The sequence below is a fragment of the Scleropages formosus genome, chromosome 4 (assembly GCF_900964775.1).
Source record: "Scleropages formosus chromosome 4, fSclFor1.1, whole genome shotgun sequence".
In the NCBI taxonomy this organism is placed as follows: domain Eukaryota; kingdom Metazoa; phylum Chordata; class Actinopteri; order Osteoglossiformes; family Osteoglossidae; genus Scleropages; species Scleropages formosus.
The window spans coordinates 34,502,708-34,508,954 of record NC_041809.1 but is presented as its reverse complement, the minus strand read 5'-3'; positions in this window follow the sequence as shown (position 1 = coordinate 34,508,954).

Below are 6,247 nucleotides of genomic sequence, written 5' to 3'. Positions count from 1 at the left end.
AATGGTCAGTCAATTTGGGGAAAAACACTCCCTGACTGGGTGGCATGGTGGCACAGAAAGTAATGCTGCTGTCTCACAGCACCTGGCTAGTGTGAGAGGTCATGGGTTTGATGCCTGCTCAGTCTATGTGGAGTTCTGCGTGGGTTCTCTCTGGGTGCTCTGGTTTCCTCCCACAGTCCAAAGACATGTTGTTCAGGTTCCCCCAGAGCGTGTGAGTGTTCCACTGAAGTATAGATGAGTGACCCAGTGTAAGTCACCATGGTGAATAAGGTGTGTGGGCTGATAACACTAGATAGAGTTCATTGGAAGTTGCTTTGGAGAAAAGTGTCTCCTAGATAAATAATAAATGTAGGGTTTGGGTCGGTGCCCCTCATGTATCAGTGGAGGAGTAAAAAACACTGTACAAAAGAAAGACATTAGCTGAGTATTATTGCACTGTACACTCTTCATACCAGACTCTCAAGAGAGTTGTTTTACCTCATTCTGACCACACCTGCATAATGAAAGTCAAAAGCCAAGTCAAAGTGGCTTTATTGTCATTGTCATAATAGGATATTGATATCAGTATTATGATGATGATTGTGATTAATATTGTCATAATCGCAGCATCTAACCTTCGGAAGTACCTGCTTCCCAGTGAGGGAGAGTCTGTGAGACACATTTCATTATTCGCCGATTCTCATTTCAAGTCACTCCTTTGAGGCCTTTTTTTTTTTACCGTGGAGGGAACCATACAAAACGCGGTTTAATTCAACAGAACGTCTTTCCATAATGAACGAAGGGAACGAACGACGAACCAAGCCAACGCAGCTTGAAGAAACACAAGTAGCGCCGACATTCGTCGATTATCATAAAGACCGGACCAGAGGACGTTGAAAGAGGAGCCCGAGAACAATACGCATTCATTACCAAGTCTGATTCGAGTCTCTCTTTGCTAAGATTAAAGGCAACGATTGTTACCGTAGTAAAAACTGTAGGGTTACTAACAACAAATCCAGCAAAAGTCTCTCATTATCGGGTTCGGTGCTGTTTCCGCAACACCTTCCTGCTTTACTTATGTCTTCTTCTTGCAAATATCTGTATGAGCCGTAACTTTAGTTGCAGGTACGGTTACCAATTATCCATAAATCTGATGGGTATTCTTTTCCAAATTATTATCTTTAAATAAAACAGTTCTAGAAGAGCATGGGTGAGAATGGTTGTGTAAAAAATCAAATATGTATACGTATCCATCAGTGACAGTCATTTTTATATCTGTTTGTCTCCAAGTATAATTACATATCATATCAATAAGAGCCAAGAACCAGTGTAGGGATCCAATTTATGGAGATAATAAACTGAAGTTAAGACTGAGAAATTTGGCGCAAATATATATGCAAAGTTGTCATTTAAGGAAGATGAGATGAGCCAAGTTTGTTAGGAAAATGTACGAGAGAATCGATCCCGTTGTGGTACGTGGACTGTGCCGTAGCGACCTGCTGGTGACCCCCATTTTTCCATAGACATGATATTCAGGTGAAGTTATGACTGATAGTTGCGCATTATGGGAGACTCTGGGAGTGAATGTCTGGTGATGATTTGTTCTGATCCCTCTGACACTCTGTACATCGTGTAACTGTCCTCAGAACAATGGATTCATTGTCATATTAAGCAGTAAATGAACACGGATGGATGGATGGATGGAAACTATGACGTCTCATGTCCACATTTCTGAGGCTACAGTAACAATAGATGTATCTTTCTCATTTTCTCTGAACTCACACACACCTTGAGTCAACAATAGTTGCAAGTCATGGATGGATGGATGGATGGATGGATGGATGGATGGATGGATGGAATACTGAAAAGCTATTCTCTCCTATAAACTTCCAAAAAGCTCTCTGCAGCAATTACTGAATAATCACAGTGAATTAAGAGCAATTAAAGCTTCAAAATGTATAATTAACACTCTAATTTCCTATTGGTGCTGTTATTTTTCTTGCATAAGATTGCAATTTAATTGTTGTTCCTTTTTCTCAATCCAAGCATCAGCTGGCATTTTGTAACTCCTTTGCATATACATTTTAAAGGGTTATTTGGGTAAAGTTTGTCAGTAAATGAATTAAAATACCACCTAAAATGATATTATGCACAGAGAAAAACTGAAATGGGTTGATTGCATAAGTACGTACCTGTGCTAATTACACATGTAAGCTTTCTTATGGTAAATTTACAGCTTTGCACAATAGTTTGCACCAATTTTACTTGTTCTTCTTGCTCTGTTGAGTTATTCGGACAACAATTATAGACATTTTTTCTTTCTTTTTTTTGCAACTGATTCAATGGATCCGATTCAACTGGATTCAAGCCAGCGTCTAAAAACAATGTATTTTTTTTCCTAAGTTACTCCAAAGTTGCTTCTGCTTTGGATCATTGTCCAAATGACAATTTTTTTTCCAAGAGTAAAGTCTTCAGTCTGCTTTTCTACCATTTCCCTGTACATTAGTCTTATAATACTAATAATAATAATAGTAGGTCATTTATTAGTCCTTAATTAGTCCTTTATTCCAACAAGTTGTCCCAAACTTTTCACTCCAGGAAATAATAAGATACATAACATGAGTGAAACATGTACAAGTTGCTGTGCAATATTTATTATAAGAAACAATATAATTCCTGAAGAGACTTTTTTATCCAAGCATAAATAATATATATTTCATTTAAATGAAAGAAATGGATGGATGGCAGCGTCTGGGTGGTACGAGAGGATGTGGGTTCAATCCCCACTTAGTCTGTGTGGAGTTTTCATGTTCCCCCGTGTCTGTGTGGGTTTCCTTCGGGTGCTCTGGTTTCCTCCCACACTCCAAAGACATAATGTTCAGGTTCACCCATAGTGTGTGAGTGACAGAGAGTGTGTGTGTGTTCCACTGATGTATGGATGAGTGACCCAGTGTAAGTAGCGTATCTAGCAGTGTAAGTCACCACGGTGAATAAGGTGTGTGAGCTCACAGCACTACATAGAGTTCATTGGAAGTTGCTTTCGAAAAAAGTGTCTGTTAAATAAGTGTAAATGTATAATTCATCTATATTTCTAGATTCCTTGTCAACTAACTTGCTTTAACAGGCAATAAATGTACAGTTGTCACAGACTGCTCTTGATACAATACTCTGGTACCAACTTGTCCTTTTCTTTTATTTCCTGCTACACACACACACACACACACACACACACACACAGATCCATAAACAGACAGTCAGCACAAGTCTCCCCGAGGACCTATGCAAGACAAATGTGGGAACCAAGGACATTATCATAATTTCTATTCTGCACAACATTAGAAATAAAAGAAAAATCTGAGCATGTTGTATTAATGGCCTGTCTTTGAAACTGCATATGTTTATTTTATTTTTTTAGTTTATCATCTTTTTCTCTATTTGTCCACTGCCATACGTCACAGGGTCGGCTTTCTAAGAAGATTCAGCTAAAATCATTTTTGGGCATAAATAAAACGAGGCCATTTCAGAAGAGAGTTTTTCTCAAGTTGGTTTTGACGATTTACCTGGAAGCAACAAGGAGAAGCCATTCATGATGAGTGAGTCCTTCGAAAGTGGGTAAGTATAAAGAATTTAGCTGTTATTTAAATTAAAAAAAAAAAACTGGTCTTGTGTTTTGGGGGTGAAGTGGTCCAGAGCCACTTCCAGGACGCAGAACCCCACACGCAACACACACACAGGGTTGCTCCGTAAAATCCGTTTAGGGTCCCGAACCCACCTGGCCACCGTGCCTGCGGTACGGAGGAGGACACGACATCGTTATTTCAAAATTTCAATATCGATTTCGCCGGGCCTGGCGGACCTGGATTCTGCAGCCCCACTTTCCTTCGCTGTTTACTGGTGTGTGACACACCTCTGCCTTCCTTTCCCTGGTTCTTGTTTTCTTCCGCTTTACTCACGCCATTTACACAGCGTTAGCTTCTTATGCAGCCCTAAAAACACACACACACACACACACACACACACACCTTGCAGGAAACCTGCTGTGAGCCACCTGCTCCTTTTCGCCATCCAGCCTGCAGGGCTCAGTCTCTGGAGCGCGATGAGCCCCCGGTTCCACGCTCGGCCCTCTGGTCAATGGGTCCAAACGCTACTTTTGCCATGAGCGATGAGGGGGAGGGAACCAGAGCAACCCCGACCAGAGCAACATAAGTCAGTTCGTGGGTTACCACTGGAGACTCGAACCCAGATTCCTGGCAGGGTACAGATGACCTCTGCAGAGATGTGGGCCACTTTCAAATGCTGATTCTGGAAGCTCAGTCCACAGTAAACTCTACTTGACCTACTGGATGATTTCTGAGGAACCGAATGGAGCCCAAAGGCACATAAGAGGAAAAATAAATGAGGCAACAATGTAAAGTCAGCAGGTTCCTCTCGATGGTGCGGTGGGAACGGCGTCTCCTCAGCTATTTCAGATTTCAGCACTCTTTGGCATATGTTGTATGAAAACTGCATTAGTGTGGACCTGGAGAAGCACAACTGTGCTCCCCTGCTCTAATGTAATTTTCCTGATCAAACAGCGCCCTCTGGTGGCCGAGTCAGGAAACGCACTTTGTTCTCCCCTCAAATGCTGAGTGTTAGGGATGAACTTCCAGCTGTAATGTGAATCTCTTGATTTATTTTCTGTAACACAAAATCTCGATTTTAAGCGTTAAATCCAAATGTTTTTCAGCTTTACTTGCAAAGCGTAAATCTCACGTACATAACTGCAAAGGGTTCTTGTACTTATGTCACAACTGTGATCCCTTGTTTAGTTATTGATCCCAAAAAGCTGTCAATGACTTCTATTGTCTTCACTGGCAACACTAATGTAAGTCAACACAATGTTCCAGTTGTCATTTTTTTTCCAGTTCTTCTCCGCTGTTAGTGTTAAGCATATTGGTGATAATTATAGGACATTATTTTTGTCCCTTGCAGAAATTTTTAACATAATTCGTGGGGACAACTTTAGGCCCATAGGTTGCAGGTTCAGTTCTCACCTCCAGCTGTAGTACCCTTGAGCAAGTTACTTGCCCTAAATTTCTCCAGTAAAATTACCCAGCTCTATAAATGGGTAAATAATTGTAGAAAAACGACAGTGAAATTAATGAATATAATCCCTTCTTCTAATCCGGCTTCTCTCCTGATCTGTTCAGCATAGAAACATGAATTTAGAACTCGTCTAGAAATGTGTTTCTATTCTAAGGAATGACTAATAATTCAGGAGTGAAACATTCCCTCATTGCATTTAAGTGGACCAAGAGATTTATAGATTTATACCTTTATTAAAATATTTTATAGTGGAAGCTACAATCACAAACATGACTTCCTAATGAAAAAAGGCAAACCAAGCATTTTAAAAAGGTGTCAGGACATTTCTGCAATTTTTCGAAAGAAGAAACTGAATTCAGAAGCTGTTTTTACACGTAAAAATAAATGCCATGATTTCACACAAAACAGTAATTACATAAAATATGCTTTAACAATGATGAACGATGTTACTTTTAACAAGAATATTCCACATTGTTACATAGCAGTGCCAGAGAGGGCAGGAGAAACACCCAGGTGAAGACAACGGGGAGAATCAGAGTGCGAGACACTGCGGCACTAGAGGAAGGCACCAGGAAACGGCCAGTAGCCATCTATCAAAAGACAGCGCTGGGCCTTTGACGGCATGAGGACGTTACGGCGTCCGTAAAAAGGGGGACATCCCATAATCAAGTCAAGTTTCAGGCTTGAAAATCATTGTAATTACATTTTCCTGAATTCACATGGACAGGAATTAATCCAATGCAGAACTTGGCATCTCATCGCTTCGTCACAATAAGGATATCTCTGTATGTTTGCATGTGTGTGCTCAACATACGGACGATGAGTCTCCGAAGGCATCCAGCGCCGTGGAGCTCTGATCGTTTGAGATGTCACGTCCCAGTCTTTGTGGGCTGAAGGATGTGCCATTTCTCGTTTCACCTTTGCCCGAAATTACAGAACGTGAGCTGGGATTTTGACTCAATGTGCACAACGGCAGTCAGGTTAAACCCCAATGCAACTCCACTTGCACTCTTCTGAAACCAAACCAAATTTTAGAAAACTGCTATGCGTGCAGATTTCCTAATAAAATGTGCCATTTATTCAAGAAATTAAGATGCTACACAATAAGTTAGTATTTCATTTAGGTTTATCCATCATCTGCAAACTGAATAAAGAAAAGAAAAAAACCTTCCTTTTTAAGGGA